This window comes from Mixophyes fleayi, chromosome 2 (genome assembly GCF_038048845.1).
Source record: "Mixophyes fleayi isolate aMixFle1 chromosome 2, aMixFle1.hap1, whole genome shotgun sequence".
Lineage (NCBI taxonomy): Eukaryota > Metazoa > Chordata > Amphibia > Anura > Limnodynastidae > Mixophyes > Mixophyes fleayi.
The window spans coordinates 366,248,187-366,261,354 of NC_134403.1; positions in this window are offsets into that span (position 1 = coordinate 366,248,187).

Here is a 13,168-nt window from a genome sequence, read left to right on the forward strand (position 1 = left end):
CTATAGCAGTGTGCTGGGGGAAAAAAATGTTGTGTGTATGTTCCTTGCAGGATAACCCCACCCTTTCAAGCACCTGTTATGGCCTATAAATTGATTTGAGCAGCTTCCACTTTTGTATTTGTCTGAGAGGCATGTTGGTGTCAGTAGCTGAGAGGGGGTACTGGCACTGAATTGCTGTTTGGAGGCTTCTGGGGTACCTCTTTGGTAAGTTGGCTCTCAATTTAAAAACACATATGTATGGCCCAAATATATGGGACTCTCATTGTTTAGAGTAGGACCATCCTATTAGCAAAAGCGCCTTGGCGTGGCGGATGGCTTAAACATACATTTGCAAATGTGTGCAACAAAGACTTTTGCATTTTTATCTACAGTAGAAATGGCAGATCTGTTGCTGGCTATAGCAGTGTGCTGGGGGAAAAAAATGTTGTGTGTATGTTCCTTGCAGGATAACCCCACCCTTTCAAGCACCTGTTATGGCCTATAAATTGATTTGAGCAGCTTCCACTTTTGTATTTGTCTGAGAGGCATGTTGGTGTCAGTAGCTGAGAGGGGGTACTGGCACTGAATTGCTGTTTGGAGGCTTCTGGGGTACCTCTTTGGTAAGTTGGCTCTCAATTTAAAAACACATATGTATGGCCCAAATATATGGGACTCTCATTGTTTAGAGTAGGACCATCCTATTAGCAAAAGCGCCTTGGCGTGGCAGGATGGCTTAAACATACATTTGCAAATGTGTGCAACAAAGACTTTTGCATTTTTATCTACAGTAGAAATGGCAGATCTGTTGCTGGCTATAGCAGTGTGCTGGGGGAAAAAAATGTTGTAGGTAAACCATACCCCCCAAACATTTAGAATCCCAAAAGTGGGATGAAATAAGCCCCATCACTGTTCTGCCCAAACTTCGCCCACAAATTGGTAAATATAAATGGAACTCAACCCACTTTCCTGTTAAACCCCACCCCTTTTCAGTCTTCAAATTGGGATGTCCCTCCAAAATCAGGACCATCAGGAGATACGGGTGAACTCAGGTGCAGGAAGGACGGGGGTGACTGAATCCATCTCCCGACATCAGTCTGAGATCCTTTTCACTTACATACACATATCAAATAGACATCAGATCAGATTAGGGAGACTGTTATTGTATCAGCTATTGTACGTACCATCATCAGCGCCTCAGCCACTATATATATTGACTATATTGATTATTGTGTTTTCCTTTGCTCCAATGCCTCCATGTTCAGTGCACCAAGCCCTCAGCTATACAGACTTTGCTTTTTCATCATGTTTTTCTGCTCCGAGAATTAACCCCTGTGCCAGGTTGTGCATTTGATAAATATCAGTGCACCCTGTCTTTGATTTTGACTACTATTTCTGACTCCCAGTGTACCAAATCTTTGTCTTTGATCCTGACTGTGGTTTCTGTTTCCAGTGCACCAGGCCCTTGCCTGTTACTTAGGCCACGATCGAGTACCAGACCTCTGGCTTTGAATCTAATCACTACATATATTGCTCATTTCTATATTATACTGGTGATTGCAAGTTTCAGAATATTATTAATATTGGAATGTGATCCCAAATTTATTCTGTAGTATGCTATCAGAACACCAGGTGATGTTTACTCTCTATATCGATACTCAGGATGCTGTACACTGTTCACTCTTGTTACAGTGTAGTACTGAGCCAGCCTTGTTCCTAAAGAAGACCCATGTTTATTGTTCTGTAGGTGCCAGCCACTGCGGTCCCCCACCACAGTTACAATCAGCTCACAATCGTTGCACCAGAGCACATAAAATTGCTCCTCCAGACCGTTCAAGGCAACAGAATTGGGATTTAAGAACCCTAAAATCCATCGCATGACTGACCTGGTGGTCAGTGCGCAGCACTGTATGCAAATTCTTGCTTTGAGTCTGGATCTAATACAGAAGTGAGGAGCCAAGGGTGGACAGGATAAACACTGTCTTCCAAAAGAAAAACACTTTAGAATCTAAAACCAAAAGATGTGTGTGTCAATCTGTTCACATAGTACAGAAACTTGATGTTATAAAATATGTAACTACACTGATGGTTCTAAAACATGTCTCTTTGTAAAAAAAACAAAAGATTCATCAAATGTTGGATGCACAGCTACATTATGTAAACAGATATGGAGCATTGTGGCAAATACCGTACTGTTTAGCGGATACAAATAACATGACCAAATCTATATTTAGCATTTTTATAATACACAACATTATTACCTAAGACTCATGCATCTCGACCATGGCTCTGTGATCATCGATGCCATTTGCCTCATCGCAATGGAGTCATGGGCACTCCCAAGGAACTTGGCAACCAGACTCTAGGTTCGAGAAAGTTTAATACATTACAAAGGAACACGTCAGTCAGGAACAGTGTCAACACATTAGGTCAGTCGGCTGTGTTTCAACAGGGGAAACAGACGGACTGAGAAATCTACCAATTACATGAGAAATTCTCTGCTAAAGCTCAAGACGATGGAATGAGTTCTGTAAAAAGTGGACTGATTTATTGGGATCAGATGATGGTGACCATCAGGGTTTATTGGACTTTTCTACCTAATTATACCTGATCAGTGGAACTTCCCATGAATCACATAAGATGAATAAAACTATGTACATTTCTAATGCTTGTGTAGCCAATTCCTATAGAAAGTGAACTTCTTTTGATTAATTAAAACCATCTTGGTTATTTTAACTGTGGCACCCCTGGACGCTGTTTATCATGTTGTTCCATATGCCTTAACAAAAAGGAGTCATGGATACTCCCAAGAAATTTGGCAACCAGGCTCTGGATATTGGAGAGATGCGTAAAACATGCCTGAACATTGACTTAAATGGAAATGTTTCTGAATCTGAAAACTGGATTAAATTCTTCCTGATGGTATCAGAGCACCATTAGTTATATCTACTGCCCCTATGATGTGTGGGAAACCAACAATTTGGTGAAATGGCTGTTGTATGGTTACAAGGGATTACTCATCCAATGGCATATTAATAAAGAGCAATGTCCTCAGCACCCGCATGTGTACACAACTGAAAGCAGTCTGGGACATTCCGGAGGCGACAACCAACAGACCCAGACATACAGAAAGGTATTGCCTCAAACAATGTAGTCCAAATCGATACTGCTATGCGGATAATGATCACAGGCTCTAGATCAGTGTATCCATGATGACGTGTGTTGCCTGCTGATAGCGACACTTCACCTCTTTATCTGGCATCTCAAATAGGCTTATATGTGACCTGTGGACACGCTCCCTGGGCTGAAGATGTTGTTGCAGTTGCTGGTGTCAGAGGTGACTTCGTCTTGCGGCCATATACATAGCCCTTTCGAACACTATGTGCTATGTCAGAAAGATGAGACAGTAGAAATATTACAAACAGTTCAACTAATTGTGCGAGGGAGGGAATTCCACAAAGTGGGTGCAGCTCGAAAAGATTCATGTAACCGGGAATGGGAGGATGTGATGAGAGTGGTAGAGAGACGCAGATCTTGTGCAGAACGGAGGTGTCGAGTTGGGAGATACTTTGAGACAAGTGAGGAGATGTATGTCAGTGAAATTTTGCTGATGGCCTTGTAGGTTAGTAGAAGGATTTTATATTGGATTCGTTGAAAAACAGGCAACCAGTGTAGAGACTGGCAGAGTGGCTCAGTAGAGGAAAAACAATTTGCAAGGAAAATCAATCTAGATGCTTGTCAGGATGAGAGCATACATCTGATATGATAAAATAGAATATTAAAGGGCAGGGCCCAAATAAAATATTGCATTGATACATAGAAGTGAAGATGATTTTCCCCTCAGATAAATGTTGGTTTCCTTTTTAAAACATTTGGTCAATTAGCCCAGTAGGAGGTAATTAGGTTGAGCAGACCCTTTGTGAGGAGACCAGCTTAAGATATGCAGATGCAAGACCTCCATTGTTTTGATCATGTATTCCACTTCCTAATTGACTTCCTTTCAATAGGTAGTGTAAACACAAAATAACCACTAGGTGTGAATCAGGGAGAGCATATGCCTAGGTGAGAATCTTGGAGACAGAAGGCAAAACCTGAAGGCTCTCTAGGCAGGTATTTAGAAATAGTAACTTCAAAGAAAATGCCTTTATATTTCATATTTTGGGAAATCCATGTGCCACTCTGCACTAAGGGGCAAAAACCACACAAGGTTTTTAAAACATAGATACCATATACAGGGAACAGCCATAGTCACATGAATTTTGGGATGAGATCTGATATTGTTGTAATCCCATCATTAAATGTGCAAGAATAATTTTGAATAAACACTAGGTGACACCCAGGGGACATTTCTGCCCCCCACATTAGCATCCACACGGCCCTGTGAATGCCATCCCATTTCATTTTGCTTAAAAACCTGTGATGTGAAGGGACAAATTGTCAGCCTCTTGGGGATCAATCTAATTGAAGGACTGTCCATCTCTTCTGCCTACTCCCAGGAATACAGATTATTAAACGTAAGCTATGCTCTGTACTTTCATCCCATTTGTTTCTATAACTGTTTGCAATTTTTTATTTGTATGTCAAATCTTTATCTAATTGTTTTTTTTATTCTCTGTAAGCATTGTACATTTTGTATATTAAATCTAACAATTTAATAGTTCTGTCCTTATTGCTCTAAACAAATCCATTGCCTGTTTAGAAGAGAGAGATTGCTTGGCTGGGGTTAACTCTTTAGAAACCAGAGTGTGAAGGGTTAACAGTTTAGCTACCAGAGCACCGAGTGTGCGCAATTGGATAATTGAGTCATAGGTTTGCTACGAGCCTTATACGTAGGTAGTGGCAGTTGGCAAAGAGGTTTGGAAGCGGGTGTCTGTGTTGGGAAAGGGACCAGTAAATTTGTAGCCTTCAAGAAAGAGGTGAGTGTGAGATTTGGGCTGGAATCTTGTGTGTTTCCTTACAGTAAGCTTCAAAGTGACAAGTGCACAGAGGGCGGTCTGTGATAGATAAAGGGGTTCAGGAGCGGTTTTCTGACAAAACAGAGGTGATATATTGTATGACTGTTGTCATACAATATAAAGGAGCTTATTATCTTTCCAAGAGAAGTGGTGTAGATATAGAGTAGCAGAGGACCTAGGACTGAGCCTTGTGGTACTCCAACTAATAAAGGAAGCAGAGCAGAGGTGGATCCAGAGAAATTAACACTGAAAGAATGATTAGGTAGGTAGGATGACAACCAGGATAGGACAGTGCCTTCAAGACCTAGGGATTGTAGCATTTGTATGAGGAGAGAGTGGTCAACAGTGTTGAATACAGCAGAGAGATCCAGGAGAATTAGAAGAGAGTAATGGTTTTCAGTTTTTGCTGTGATCAAATCATTGACAACCTTGGTCAGCGCAGTCTCTGTGGAGTGTTGAGAGCTAAAGCCTGACTGAAGAGGATCCAATAGGTTGTTTGCTGTAAGAAAGTGTGTGAGGCGAGTGTAGGCAATTCTCTCGAGAAGCTTGGAGGGGCATGGGAGCTGAGAGATGGGGCGGTAATTTGAGGGAGAGTTTGGGTCAGAATTTTATTTTTCCAGAATAGGAATAATCACTGCGTGCTTGTATAGTGATGGAAAGATACCAGTAGAGTAAGATACTAGTAGAGCCCCATAAAAATTATTATTACTGAAATGTAACACATTAAAACAAAATTCCTTATTGCATGTAAAAAGATCTGAAGTGAGGGGGAGTAACTTTAACAAACTTTTCAAAAGCCATTTTTTAAGTGTCAATGGCTGCAGCGTGAGCATATACAATGGTATAAGCCTAACATGACATAGTTGGAATTTCATTTGCTAAGCAAACACAATTTAAGACACTAATTTTGCTAACGAGAGACATGCATGCGTGAAACTGTGTAAACAAAATGAAGCATACGTAGAATGAAGCAAGCTTTATAATATGAATGAATTGTAGATAGAACTATTATCTGGCAAAACGAAATAACCAGAAGGCAGTTTTGAATGAATACTTGTAATTAAACAGTCTGGAGATGTAAGTTACTGATAGAATGAGCAGAAACTTGGACTTTTAACATATACATAAACTGACGGTCTACATAGATACCTTTGCTATCTGTATGGATACATTTGCTTTCTCCATAAAATACAAAAGTGTGTGGACTCCCTGCCCTAGTGGCATCCGGCCCTAGGCCAGGCAGCACTGGGCTGGATTCCCGGCTAATCTCACACACCCTGGATGGTGGGTGTTGGTTTAATATAGCAGAAACTAAAGGTCTCAGCATGCCCAGGCTGCCATTAAGTGGTTGGGAATGCTGGTGCTTGTAGTACTACAAGTACCAGTATAACCATGGCTGGCAGAGCATGCTGATCCACAAGTGCCAGCAATGATGGTGCACCCGGGGCCTCCTGGGAGCTGTAGTGCACCATACACAAAATTGTAATAATATACAGACGCTGGTTTTAAAAAATATATTTTTTTTAATAAAAACTCTCCTGTATATCTCTCTTTCACCCACTGTGTTGCTTACTAGATCCTGAATGGCACCATTGGCCTTGAAGTATAGATCCAGGTCTGGGGAAGATAAAAATCCATAAGACTGTCACAGTACTCGCTCGTAGCTCCTGCCGTGAATGAGCTCTTAGTGGTTGTGCAGCTGCATTTATAACCAGGGGATTTCCTACCACCTGATCTCAGCACACCGCACTGTTTGGGGCTTTCACTGATGCAAACTGCTGCCACAAAGCAGTCACCCTTGTCTCCTATCTATTTACCTGACTGACGCTGATCAAACACTGCTCCGCAACACCGTCAACGCCCTTCGCCCACTAAAGTGCCAGCTGTTACAGGGCCGGACTGGCCATCTGGCACTTCTGGCAAATGCCAGAAGGGCCGATGGTCAGATGGGCCGGTTACTAGCTGGCCGGCCCCATCGCTCAGCACACAGACTGTCATGCCAGAATTCGGCATGACAGTCTGTGTGCTGAGCGGTGGGGTCGGCACTACACTTACTTCCTGGTGTGGCTGCGCCTCCCCTCCTCCCCTCTCTTCTATGAATGGCTCTGGAGATGTCACATGGGACGAGCACCATGTATTAGGAGAGACTACACATCGCGCCACGGAGGGCACAAGGTAAGAGGGGGGCGGTTAGTTTGTGTGACAGGGGATCTATATGTGTGACAGAGGAGCTATATGTGGACAGGGGAGCTATATGTGTGACAGGGGAGCTATATGTGTGACAGGGGAGCTATATGTGTGACAGGGGAGCTATATGTGTGACAGGGGAGCTATTTGTGTGACAGGAGCTATATGTGTGACAGGGGAGCTATATGTGTGACAGGGGATCTATATGTGTGACAGCGGATCTATATGTGTGACAGCAGATCTATATAAGTGACAGGGGAGCTATATGTGTGACAGGGGATCTATATGTGTGACAGGGGAGCTATATGTGTGACAGGGGATCTATATGTGTGACAGGGGAGCTATTTGTGTGACAGGGGAGCTATATGTGTGACAGGGGAGCTATATGTGTTAAGGGGATCTATATAAGTGACAGGGGATCTATATGTGGACAGGGGAGCTATATGTGTGACAGGGGAGCTATATGTGTGACAGAGGAGCTATATGTGTGACAGGGGATCTATATGTGTGACAGAGGAGCTATATGTGTGACAGGGGTGCTATTTGTGTGACAGGGGATCTATATAAGTGACAGGGGATCTATATGTGTGACAGGGGAGCTATATGTGTGACAGGGGAGCTATATGTGTGACAGGGGATCTATATGTGTGACAGGGGATCTATATGTGTGACAGGGGGGCTATTTGTGTGACAGGGGAGCTATATGTGTGACAGGGGAGCTATATGTGTGACAGGGGAGCTATATGTGTGACAGGGGATCTATATGTGTGACAGGGGGGCTATTTGTGTGACAGGGGAGCTATATGTGTGACAGGGGAGCTATATGTGGACAGGGGAGCTATATGTGTGACAGGGGAGCTATATGTGTGACAGGGGTTCTATATGTGTGACAGGGGAGCTATATGTGTGACAGGGGATCTATATGTGGACAGGGGAGCTATATGTGTGACAGGGGAGCTATATGTGTGACAGGGGAGCTATATGTGGACAGGGGAGCTATATGTGTGACAGGGGAGCTATATGTGTGACAGGGGATCTATATAAGTGACAGGGGATCTATATGTGTGACAGGGGATCTATATGTGTGACAGGGGAGCTATATGTGTGACAGGGGAGCTATTTGTGTGACAGGAGCTATATGTGTGACACCCACTTAGTGAGGATTTGGTCTGACTACAAGGACAATTGGGAGATATGTCCTGCTTCACACTGTACTGCTTGTTAAGGCAGAACTGCATGCACCTAACAGTAGTGCACACAGTATTGCCTTTGTATTTGTCAAAAATTTGTCTAATAGCCAAATTACATCATAGGAGCCCCCCTGACTTAAGTGCCCGGGCCCCCCGAGCCTTAATCCAGTTGGTCAGCAGGAGGATATGTGCTCCGTCCCGGACAGGGCACAGCCTGCAGAGCAAGCCGAGGAGCTCTAAGTCTCACGGGATTTATTAATCTCATGAGACTAAGAGCTTCCCTGCTCACTCTACAGGAATGTCAGCAGCATCAGAAGCATAGATAAGTACAGTGGGCTGGGGGTGTCATAATGTATCTGGGGGGGTGGCGTAATGTGGATGGGGAGGGTCTGATAAATGTAATGTTTTATTATAATGTATGTATCAACGCACCAGTTTGACCACGCCCCCAACATAATGTAGCTACGCCCTTGGCGGCACCGCCACTGCACTGCGGCACACATTTTTTTTTCCTGCTAATCAACAGAGGTGGGCCTGTGTGCTTTAAATGCCAGGGCTGATTTTTAGTCCCAGTCCGGCCCTGTCTGCAGGTTTTGTAACCTTGAGAAAGATAAGATGTCTTTGAAGTTAGTTATTGGAGTTAATAAGTCACAGCATATAGATTCTACTAAAAGTTAAAATAAAAACCAAAGATTTGTTTAGTTACAGCTGCAAACGTTTCCTGTCCCACTGGGAACTTCTGAGTGTGTAAACTGCACATTGTACAGGATCTACCTTTGTACAGGATTCGTAAAATACTCTAAAAGAACAAACTGAATTAAAAGAAGCACATGCTGCACAGTATATTTACTTTAGTGAACGTTGAGGAATAATATAGTTATCTTCATAATCATTATAATTTATATCACCGTCAGCAAACAAATCACAAAAATGCAAATTAAACATAATAACAAATCGCGTAAATATAAATTACAAGTATGAATCATACAAGTCCATTTTAAGTAGCAAATATACAAGTACAAACTCCAGACGTATAAACGAAAACATAAAAAACAGAAACATCACACAAATACAAGTTAAACATAACATAACAAGTACTCAGGGGCGGAACGGCCATAGAACCTACAGAGCGTCTCCCGGTCGGTCGGCGGCCTCAGGGGGCCACCTAATGTCTTTTTTGACGTTGGAAAAAAATATATATTTATGTGTAGTGCGCCCCCCACCCCACAGTCTAGGTGCCAGGAGGTGCAGTGTGGTAGTGGGTGGCTGGCATCATCCCCCTAGTGTGGCTTCCTCCAGTTTCTGTACAGTCAGAGGTCACATGGGACGAGTACCATGTGACAGGTGCCGTCCTATATGTGCAGAGAGAGGACTCTCCAACAGCTGCAACAGTAACAAGGTGTGAGGTGAAGGAGGGGGGCTGCTATAATGTGTATGGAAAGGGGGGTGTATGCTTATTACTTAAATGGGAATACTAATACTTTAATGTTGCGGTTGGCTGGAGGGAAATAGGTCTATTTATTAAATGTGTATACTATTAATTTAATGTCAGGGCTGGTTGGACGGAAATAGATCTATTTATTAAGTGTGAGTACTAATATTTTAATGATGGGGCTGGAGTGAGATCTAATTATTAAAAATGGGTGCTATTGATTTAATTCCGGGGATGGTTGGAGTTTTCTAAATTTGATGTACCCATTTTTTTCCAAAAAGGGCCCCCAGCATTCCAGGATCAAAACAAGCAGCACCTGATCTAAAGACACCAGCAGCCACAGCTGGTGAAAGTGAAAAGAACAGGTAGGAGAGAGCAGGACAGTCTGCCAACTGTCTTGAATCTGGGGTGGCAGTCCCGAATTTGGGTGATTGTCTTGCTTAGTCAGGATTTGGTCCTACTGAAAGGACAGTTGGGAGGTATGTCATGCTTCACACTGTACTGCTTGTGAAGGCAGAGCTGCGTGTACCTAATAGTAATGCACTCAGTTTTGCCTGTGTATTTGTCTAAAATGATAACCCCCCTGTCTTAACTGCTCCGAGGCCCCCAGAGCCTTATTCCAGCTCTGGTGATACTTCAGTGGTTCTTACATTGATTCCATTGCCTGCCTTCTACCTTGCACTGGTCCCATCCTCAGCACACTTTGCTGAACATGTGGCCAGCCCCAATTGCACTGACAATATCATTAATCCTTCCTCCTTTGCACTTACTATATCACCAGCAAACCCTTGTATTAGCTCTCCCCTTAACTTATACCATTGTCTGCCAACCCTCCCTGTACTGTTATTAAATCAAACCATAACTAATCACTGAGCACATATAAGGCTCATACACAACTGTTACAAAATAAGTGTTTTCTTGCAGATGCTCGAAGCATTTCACCTTTCTGGTGATTGCACTAGATAGTCATTTATTATAAGGGTTATTTTTAATGCATTTTTTAAAACACACAGTACACATATTATATGTTAAAGAGAGAGATTTGACAGGTAGTTTGCATCTCATGAGATCAGGGGAAGATGCAACAGTGCGGTGAGGTGCTCATATGCTGCTCTGACAGACTGATCAAATACGATTCTGCCAACATGTTTTGTAATAGTTAAACTTGCTAAGCAAAGTCAGATATGTTTCTATGAAGGGAATACTTGAAGGATGTGTTAGTAGGGAACTAAACAAGTTGGAGCACAGAGGCAAAAACTAGTTATATTAGAAAAAGGATTCATGTATTTTACAGGACTGGCAGCTTTTTCCCTGCATTGCTTTAGTAATGACCCACTGTGTATAAAGTTATCACATCTAGGGTTTCCTAAATGGTGCTACAACCAAATTCCAGTAGTTCTAAATCCCGCCTACTTTTGTGTTGGCCCCACCTACAATTGATTTGGTCCCGCCCACATGAGGCCACTTCAATAATTTTTTCCAGGGCCACTTTAAGTTCCCAATCCGCCCCTGCAAGTATATTTCAGGCAGACAATGGTCTCAGAGTTCTCTGTACAGCGCTGCGAAATCAGTGGCGCTATATAAATAAATGGTGATGATGATGATTCACTGATATGATTACTGAGCTCCCTCATACAGACACTGTGAGAAACTCTGCTACATAGGATAATGAGGAGGATAATGTCATACACACAGATATAATCACAGTATCTGTGTTTAAAGTCTACAAGCAAAAGGCTTCCAATAAAGCAGTTTACAGTTGAGCAAACTGATTTACTGTTTGTTATATCTTGTAAAATGTCTGTAGGTTTTCTTATATAACACCATCTACTCTGTAAAATAAAACATAAACATGAAAGAAGGGCTTTGTATCCTTTTCTTTGATATCTGAGCAAACACACCTAGCCAGCTGTTTATATATATATAGTAATAGGATATCCTCCTGTGACAACCAACAAAAAACTATTGTACAATAAGAAATACAGTATTACATTTTGAGGTGTGAAATTCCTGGGACAGGGTGTGTAACATCAGGGAAATGCTAAGTGAAATGTGTGAGGCGATAAGTGGAGAGTGAAATAAAGATGTAAATTTGGACTGTCCAAATATGATTCAAATCGGAACGCAACTTGCACTTAAGTTGCGTTTTGAAATAGAGTGCGTAATTTGTGCGTAAGTATCCAAGTCCAGGCGTTTCCAAAGATATGTTTTATTGTGAACATGGTGGTAAAAATCGTATGACACGTAAATCATCCGTAAACATAATTGTGTATGGTTTTTGTCTTTTTGTTTTTGTAGCCATTGCACTTTTTCCCCTACAGGCACACTTACTACTAATTCACAGCTGAATGCACCTATGTGCGTTTATTTAATTGCACTTATTATTTTTAAAACACGGCTGTCTCCAGACAATTAACTATATTGACCCTATCACTGCATTCAAAACTTTAAGTGAATAAATGTTCAAGCGCTGATAGTGTTAAATACATAATAATAAGTGAAAAAATACTTATATGATAAGTGAAGGTCTGATTCCCTCTTCAATAAGGCGTGTTGAACTACAGCATATTATTTTCATTTCAGGTGCAATAAATCATGTAAAAAAAGAAATGCAAACACAAACATAGCGTGACACTGTTTACATGTAATCACAATATGTGATATTATGTAAACATTTGTATTTTGACAGTAGATAGTTTTAGGAAGATCAGTTTGTGTGGTGATGTCCCCTTAGGGAAAACAGTTTCTAGACAAAAAATCAACGTGCACCTTATGTATAAATCTTCCAATACTGTGATATCTTCTGCCTTCATCACACCCTTTTGTGATTATACTCACAAACTTTCTGTGTCAATGAGAGCATTGGAAACACATTCTTTAGTGATCCTTGTTATAATGAGCTGGTACAGCCATAGCGGTATGTGTATGTAAAACATAAAAAATAAAACACCATCTATAGAGGGTAAATGTATCAAGCTGAGAGTTTTCAGGCGGGTTTGAAAAACCAATCAGATTCTAGCTATCATTTATTTAGTACATTCTACAAAATGACAGCTAGAATCTGATTGGTTGCTATAGGCAACATCTCCACTTTTCAAACCCGCCAGAAAACTCAGTTTGATACATTTACCGTCTAGTGTGATACCATTTGGAAAGTTTATATCTTTGATTAAAAAATATTTTAAAAACCATGATAATACAAAAATATAGAAGGTCTTCTTGGGCAAAATGAGAATAGATGGATTCCTACCAGATAACACAGATGTTAGACATGATACCTATCATTATAAGTCCTAGGAAGATCACAATGTTGCATCCTTCAAATGGTTAGATCTTGGTAGTGAGGTTCTCATATGCACACCACAAGTCTTCCCATCTAGTTCATCCTTGAAAAAGACCAACAAAGGTTTAAACGCATTGGAGCAAGG